The sequence below is a fragment of the Alosa sapidissima genome, chromosome 7, assembly GCF_018492685.1.
Source record: "Alosa sapidissima isolate fAloSap1 chromosome 7, fAloSap1.pri, whole genome shotgun sequence".
In the NCBI taxonomy this organism is placed as follows: Eukaryota; Metazoa; Chordata; class Actinopteri; order Clupeiformes; family Clupeidae; genus Alosa; species Alosa sapidissima.
In genome coordinates this window covers 35,423,800-35,433,115 of record NC_055963.1, presented here as the reverse complement: position 1 = coordinate 35,433,115, position 9,316 = coordinate 35,423,800, and positions in this window count along the sequence as shown.

The following is a 9,316-nucleotide window of genomic DNA, read 5'->3' as shown; positions in this document are numbered from 1 at the left end:
AAAAATAAATACTGTTACTGTAGTAACTGTAGGCCTACCACATTATCCCAAGCTTCAAAGAACTCCCCACGTCTGTGACAGGCAGACATAACACTGCCAAATTCTGAATGCGTAAGAACGCTACATTATAGGCCCATCACTCTGGGGTGTGGTAGCCTGCTCTCTGGGATGTATGCCCTAAGGTAACTGACATATCCAATTTGTGTCTTGAAATTATGTTTGAAATAAATGTCTTAGAACAAAAACGTGTATAGACTTATAGTATTTAGTATTTTATAGTTAGGCTAGTGAAAACGAGTTGATCAGTAGGCTAGTTGAGTTTGTTATCAATAAACATAACAGCTAATGTCATGTTGAGCAGGAGACTAGGCTACCATAAATCCTCAAATTATGCCCGGGATTTATTCTATTTATAGCCGGACAAATAATGGCAGGTTCCCACAAGACGGGGTAACAATTGCCTATACCAACAATTGCCATCAGTCCACCAGCACTAGAAGACATTGTTTCGATTTCAGTCAATGAAATAACACCTCTTCTTAATATTTTATTATATTGTTGGTTGGATTAATAGCCTACGGTTGGCAAAGAAAACTCGTTTTCCTACCATGGGTCTCCAACACACGTTCTCAAACTCACTCTCTTGCCGCCCCTTTCGAGGTAATTGCCAGGCTGAAGCCTGGCTACTACATTTAAACACAATTGTTGCGCGACTCAAGGCATTCCAGCCTGCGAATTTAATAAAACTACTAAATCATGCATATATAAACAATAACTCAATTTAGGCTACGTAGCTACGCAAAAAGGTTTCTATTAGGCTACAGCACAACAATGAATGGCTGCCTTGTCTCGCAATAAACAGCTGCATTTGTTTCACTTCAATGTCACAATCCCTTTTTTCAACTGCATGAAACATAACAGTGAACCATCAAATATCTCCCAGATTTCAGTGCCCATCAGTCTCAACATTTAGCAATATAATCACAGTCCAAAAGTAAATTAAATCCCAAACCAAACCGAAAATGTTATGCTTTTGATAGCCTACTGGTATGCAGCTCCAAACGAAACGCATGTCTAAATGCAGGTTAGAAATTAAAAAAGCCTGCCTCGAATAGCCTACCAGCTTGCCTCAAATAAAGATGCTGTGCTTTGCAAAAGACCCCAGCCATAATTTGAGGATTTACGCTAAGCAAGTAGCCTGGATTATTTTATGATGGTTGTTAGTAGACAAACTGGCTTCAGATATCCAACAGAGTGAATATGAGATTGTGCAGTCTTACACTGTAGATGGCTGTTGTAGGATTCTGTGGTTGTTGCGTTGTGTTTTAGTTCTAATGGTTGTATTGAAGATGGTCAATAAAGCTTGACGGCGGAATCAGGATCGGCAATTAGATGATGATTTCTTGTAGATGGTACAATAATGAATAACAGAACATAAGTCTCGAACAGTAAAACTGTGCAGAGTCTAACAGTTGTGGTTATTATTAGAAGCGGTGGCTGAGCCTTCTGACAGAAGATGCTCCTTGGTCACTTCCTCGATCGGTCTCAGAGTCAAAACCTAAGACAAAGCCTGTTATACTAAAACATACAAACGAAAATCATGCCAACGTGGCAGGTGCAAACCAGTGTACAAAACCTGGCTCTGGCCGAATGGATACCAGCCTGAATGGCCCATGTTATGTCTGATGTTCCTCGGATGTTCCCAAACATCGGCCTGTCTGACCTTCCTGCTGGTGCACAGGCCTAAGGCCCAGTTATGTTATGTACAATAGTATGGACCTCTCCCCGTTGTATACTACACCCAGAAGTAACATATGAACACATCAGAATACAGTAAGAATACCCCAGAATTCTACACTGTGGTTAGTGATGTGATGCTGTTAATGGGGAGTTTTAGTTAGCGCAAACCCTATAGGTTATTATTTATTTATCGTATATCTATAAAGCTTTTTTTCCTCATCAAAAGTGAGGGGGACGACGGCCTTCTCTTCAGCACTGCGGGGGACATATCCCCCACGTCCTCCGTGCCTCCTGCGCCCTTGGGTAGGATGATTTCTGCATGACATGTAATTCCCATTTCTTCTTGAAGCCGAAATAAATCTGAGAATGTTTATCGGACATGCTTGGTTTTTACTGCAGGTAGGCTACGTTAATCTTTATATCAATAGCCTATAGGTAAAATAATGTTACCGTTAGCATTGGTTGAGTGATGGAGGCCAATTTGATTATTGATGTATTTGTAGAAAACCATAAATGCGGTTATAGGCTACCAAGAAAATGGATAACAGCACTAATTGCATCTTTCGACTGTCATCTCATTTGCTTATGACCATAACCTAGGCTACTAACAGGAGCTAAGTGAGTTAGCCACAACAATTCGCTACGTGATGGTTTTCTAATGGAAAATATAGGCTACCTGAAAGATAACCTGTCTATGATGCATCCTAAACACCGGGCTGGGACATTTAGCTCAAAGTCTCAAAAAGCATCTGAGTCAACGTTCATTCCCAAACACCCATATAGGCTACTTCAATCCTCTATTTTCAAAGGTGATTCAAGTAAGGAAGAGCATGGCTCAAAGTAAAGTAACTAGGACTGAAACTACATAAATTCGTCAAAGTGAATAATTTGTGTCAACTCGCCGCAATGTAGATTTATTAACGCACCCGTGATGATCTACATCTCCATTTAAACCAAATGTTTTAGAGCGCACGTTGAGAGATGTATACAGGATAGGGCTGTACCTACACATATTTGTTGCACGTGCTACAAAAATCATTCTTTGCGATGGATGATTTAGTACCAACATTACACCGGTCCAATACAGTTTTGCCTATGTATACCGTGAGACTGAGACGTTTTTTGTTTGTTCGAAGTGCGTGTTTAGGGTGTGAGAGGGGAGTCGATGTGCTTTGGTACCAGATTCCAGCTTGGTAGTAGTAGTCTATGCGATTAAAAAACACGTGTGTGTGTGAAGTATCCAAACAATGATAACGCTTTCATTATGGCTGCTTTAGCCACAGACCTTGAGCTACTGTACAGTGGGTTGGGTTCCATTTAGAAGTGTCGCTTTCCGTGATTCACACAGCTGCGTGAAATGTATTACTACTATATTAAACTATTAACTTTTCGCCAAGAGGTGGCAGCTTAAGTCCGCTTGATACTGTAAGCCATTGGTTCCCAAAGGAGATTTTATTTGAGTCGCCAGTATAGCCTAGTGACAATTTATGTTGTGTAATAGGCCTAGCATAGGGCCTACCTTATATAGCTTATAGTTTGTTAACAGTCACGGTTTTGTCATAACTCCCTCTATGCATTTTTGCATTTAGAATAGCTCTGAAACCGGGGGCGAACACGTCGCAGGGGGGGGCGCCAGTGCATGGATATCTCAATCGCAAAATAAACAATATTTCTATCGGGCGCCTACCATGGACTAGGCTGGGTGAACTAAGCCTGATCTGCCGGCGATTCCTTTTCGATTTCTTAAAAGATTGAGCTTGGTCTGGCGAAAGCCAGACTAACCATGGACCTCATAGTTGCAAAATGCAAGGGAACATAAATCAGCATATTATTTGCACAAACAATAACGGACAGTAGAGCTTCAACTTGGCCCGTTAAAATGTGTATGAACAGTCTAGCAACGCATTTTATGAAGGCCCTTTTGGACATGTCAGTTATTTGCACCACTGGGTAAAACGGCATTTTGTTTTAGATAGTGTTGTCACGATACCAAAATTATGACTTCGATACGATACCTGCCATAAATATCATGATGCTCGATACTGAAACGATACTACGGCGAAATCCTAAGATATCTGGAAAAGAAAGGACTCATACCTGCTCCAAGTGTATTTAGTAATTTGTGTTGAATTCGGTGCACTTTTGTAGTGTGCAGGTCAATTCTGGGTTCTAAACTTCCTACATAATTATTATTTTTATAGTCAGTAAAATAGTACTTTGTGTGATTAAGTCCTTTATTTTTTGTTATAGTTCATTTACATTGTGTTGTGTTTTGCCAATAAAGTAGCTTTAAATAGCCAAACTAGGCTAGATCAAGGTCAGTGTTGAAATTACTGCATGCAAATCACTGAATGCTATGCAGAGGGGCCTAATCTTTAGGCCGTCTGATGTACAGTATACAGTAGGCTTACCTAGGCCTTCCCGTGTTCATGGGATTTCTTTGACAGTTGCAAAGGGGAAAATGTGAGGATAGTCTTCTTTGCGCCCAGTGTACAAGTGCGACGTTCCAACCACTCAGGTCTTCGTCAGATAGGCTTACACCATTACCTGTTGCAATATGTCTGTGTGCATTCCTACATTAGCCTACGTCTATTTCTTTGATAACATGATTTGCTACCACGTAACAATAACCCGCTATTATTATTAGGACTCAACACGCTTTGATGCTGTGGGCTTTAATTAGCGCATTTCGGGTAGCCTATCCTACATCTGGACAATACTTATTGAACAAATTGCAGTCTACATGCCATGACAAATATTACCAGTAGTACTGACCGAACATGAAATAGATTGTTTACAAGTTATGGTAATGTTATTCTGGCGTGAACATTGCGCTTTCATCACATTAGCACCCTATGATTACAGCTCGTTATGTCTCGTCAAAATTCATTGATGAAGGAAGGTTCGCTTTATCCCAGAGAACCATACTTGTTTCACTTAGGCTAGACTAAAACAGAAGAGAAGAACTTGCCACTAACCATGTAGTCGTGTTTTCTATAGCATATTCGTTAACCTGTTAGCCTAGAAATCTAGACGCGCCCCTAGCGGCAGCGAATTACATTTGCTGCCAGGGCTAGTCTAGCAACTCTCCGTTGGCTTGTGAGCTCCAGAAATCGAAACTTAATCAGGCCAATGAAATCGTGTATAGAGTCGTTAGGTGGGCTTAACATAATGATTGATGGCAGAGTTGCAACGGTTTGGCTTGAATTCCCTGCTACTTGAAAACAAATAAGATGGATGTTGCTGCTGGCGAACAGTGTGACACGAGTTAAGCTTTTATTAAGTTGGCAAACGTTTGAACTAGCCAACTAGCTCCGCTGGTAGGAAAAGCATGGGACTCATAGCGCTGCCGCTGTCCTATTGCGTGCAGAGGGAATTTGAAAGACAACTGATTATCCCGCCCCTCAGACTGAGCACTGCGAACGGTGAGTGTCCAGACCCTACATTTTAATGTGGGTCTGGCTCGTCAGGCTATTAACCTGTCGTTCTTTAAACAAAAATGTTGGGATATGTCTGAGGTGTTTAGCCAAGTTCCATGCGTAGCCTACTGCTTTTAAATGACTTTGAAACATATTTCACAAACGGGCCTCTGTATACCTGATGGCTTGCCTTCACTATTCGTGATGTATCCGAAATAGTTGCAGATTTCACTTCACCTTTTGTTTTATCCACAAGGCCGAGGACTGTCGGCAAAGAACTACTGTATGTTGATGTTGGCTGCGTACTCACTCACTCAGAGCTGCCTTCTTGACACGCCCACTTGCCTAGATGCGTGCAAGGAGCAGTGAGAGCAGCAGTTCACGCAGACACAGGGCCAGATGTACTAACGCTTTTGCGCCCATTTCAGGCGTATTTGTTTCGCAATGTGCGTGTAAAATCATTGCGAGGTATGTACAAACAGGCCGCAATGATGTAAAAGCGCAAACTGCCTGTCGCGGGAGCTGAAAGTGGCAGATTGCGATTGTCATGTCATGCATATGCATTCATGGGAGGATCCAGGGGAAAGTGGGAGTTTAGCGTAAAAAGATGGGAGGGGAAGAGTAAAGAGCGCCTAGTTATGTATTCCGCGGTATGTACAAAGACTGCTCCTGAAAGCGCACGTCTATTCTGCGCCTAAATACTTCCGCCTTGTAAAAGCAGGTGTTAATCCACATTGCAGTTCAATGCGTCAATAAGAGAACCTTTCAAAGACAACAGAATCGCTATTTAGAACACCAGTTTTTGTGGTGAAAGTATTAGTACTACCAAAAGCAACCTTAACTTTCACTGGCCTTTCGCATGTCTTACTTTCACTTTCACGTCATTCACTTAAACTTTCCTACTTGCTAGATTTGACCAATCTTCCATAGCCTATGTGCACAAGTAGTTTAAGTAGAACTACTGATCTTCATTATCTCCCTGCTTGTTGACATCTTATCATGTATGGTATTATTTCATGATCGCTAAACGTTTGATTCTTTTTAATGTTGTCATCAGTTAACTTCATTCAACTGCGCTTGTAGGCGCTGCCATTCAGTTGTGGACGTTTGTAAATTGTGTTTATGGGCGGAGAAGGGCAGAGAAAGGCGCAGTTTACACTAAGGATTGAACGATTGATAAATACGACGGAAACTTGGGTCTGACAGCGTTCGCAATTTGCGGTGTGTCCATGGAGCTGATAATGCTACGTTCGCAAATGTACGTACATCTGGCCCACAGAACGTTAATTTTATTGAAGTATCGATTCTAAAAACGTCGGAAATCGCATCGTTTTTTGCGTGAAGGCATCGTGATACCTTTTTAGTATCGATACACCGTGCAACACTAATTCCAACTATATTAAACCTCATCTACCTAGCAACCAATATAGTTTGTTTTTACTCTGTATGTTATTTTACATCATATTTTTGCATTTTCATGCACTGTATTTCATTCAGGAAATGCTTTTCTAGTTCTAATTATGTTTCCCATTGTAATCGTGTAATTAATAATGTTTTGCATGGATGTGCGCTGGTGCGCATTCCTGTAGATTAGAGAAGAAGGGTGCGTTGTGCACCTACCCAAAATAACATATAAACAACTCGCCATGGATGTCTGACCAGGTTTCTCTTGGTCAGTGGCGTACTGCGCTTTAGGTAGTGTGCTCCTTAGGTTGTTAATTGCCACGGCCCTTGGCACGTTGCTCAATAAAAGAGACGTGTAAAAATAAGAATAAACTTTGCGCTAATAATCCGCTTTCCCCCAGGTTTTGCGTCGCGAAAATAGGGCCCTCAACCTTTGCAGAACGAGGTATTGTTGAGGCGCTGGATCTGGCGTAGCTTGTATTCTCTGCAGTCTCTCAGTCCACGTATCCAAGAGAAAGCATCAGATATTATACTTTATTCATGACGACGATAAACTTGGAAGACCTGAGATGAAAAATCCTGACTTAAAAAAAAGTGCCATCATGAAATCACCACGTAAAACAGATATGGATTCCTACAGTAACATTTTTGTGTTTTTGTGTTGTCTTTACAGGGAACTCAGATAAGTTATTAAAACTCCTTAAAGTGGTTGAGCAATAACAAGAACCTTGCCAGATTTGTAACAGGAGTGAAGTATTATTGTTATTATTATTATCATCATTATTATTATTATGTCTGTACCCCTAAGTCAGAGGTTGGGGTTTTGGGATTTCTGTCATGAAAGCAGCATTACTCTGATGGTCTCTAATTGATGAGTTTTGGTTCCCTACAGGACCTGGCATGACAATGAGGCATAGGTGTTGACACACACACACACACACAATCAGTCACTGCCTATTCAGTGTGTTGGGAAGCGAAACAATATCGGATCTTTATCTCTGTTTGTAAAGTTCCCAAAGCACCCACACAGTCACAGCACAAACATGGCTACGTGCCCAGAGGCGGTCATACATAGCACACTGGCACATGGTTGTCACATTTCATTGTCATTACAAATTGGGTTCTATGGAACTATTTATTTGTTTCTGATTGGCCGAGAGACGTTTCATGAGTTGGAATATCCCTGGACATTTCAACTCAGACTCAGCATAGCTAATAATAAATCACTCCGCGACACAATGTGAAGATTTGACACCCAGCTCTCCACTATTTCAAGCAATGGGTTACTCCTTAGCAAACCATAACGAAACAGTGCTTCACCACATCTGTGGATTAAGCCACACAGTCAACTCAATGTAAGTAAGATAAACGAGGATGCTAATTGTTCTCAGCATTGCCAGCATTGTGTATAATATGATTGTCACTTGGAGGAGACTTGTAGATAACGTTAGCATAATTAGCTAACCGCTGCTAACGTGCTAGCATCGTCACGTCAGGCTGTGCCCAGTAATATAACATTTATTCACCATAAATTAATAAAGTTGAGTGGTTCTGCAATGTAGACAATGTTTCCGTTTTTGCAGTACCATGTCCCTTACATGACATGGCCCATTGTCCTTGTAACATGCATTCAGCACACCTAGATATGAATGATTTCAGCCCGACTTTCAACATTTCTTTCAAGAAGACATGTAAACCATCAAGACCCGTAACGAGGGATCTGGAATGTTGGTTACCTAGCAACCAAGATGCTGTCTATTGAAAAGGGAACTATTTTTTGATGCGTAAGAACGATGTCGAAATTAACATTTTTAAACAATAATGGGGTGTTTTCAGATGATTTAATTTGTTGTAGAATTTTTGTATAAAAGCAATATAGCACTCGTGATCGTGGGATTGGTCATGGATATTCCCACGGGTGTTGTTCGGCTGTAGCCACGAGGCCTCTCCGGCCTCGTGGCTACAGCCGAACAACACCCGTGGGAATATCCATGACCAACCCCACTCTCACTCGTGCTATATTGCTTAAATAGATAATAAGGCTGGTGGACGGTGGGCAGTTAGCTTGATTACAGTTGATTCCATTGTTGCGAAGCCTGCTTCCAAGGCTCAACCAATGTTTACTATGGTTTTTATAGTTACCATTCAATGAGCATTAATATAGCCCTTTTTTTTTACCAGATTTACTTTATAGGTGTCCCGTTATTCAAAATTAATAGCCAACCAGCCAATCAGAAAAGAGTATTTCTTCTATTGGGTGATAAAATGTTATATCGTAGTTTATGTTACCTGTCGGAAAAGGTGTCAAGGATGATTAGTAGGCCATGTGGATGCTATCATGTTGCAATAGAACAGTGAATTATAAGATTAGCCTTTTTCTTCCTATCTTTTGTTCATGTTAGTAATGCTACAAATATTTTAAAAGTTATTTTTTTCCCTATTTTATTTAAAAAAGTTAATCTTTCATATATTCTAAATTCATTACATACACTAAAAAAGGAGAAGTCAGGGTTGTCCAAGTTATGAAACCATATTATATCAAACTATATATATGTACTGCAAAGCAAAATTATTTTGGCAAAATATGATGCACTTTTTATCTCAGAGCAATCAGCCCGGCCCCAAAACGCCACCTATTCCCGCCTACTGGGAATTCATGAATTCTCCCGACTCTCCCAATTCCCACTCCGTTATTAATCAAGGCAACGAGGAGCAGGACAGCAGTGGAGGACGGTTCTGTTGCTGTATCAGCA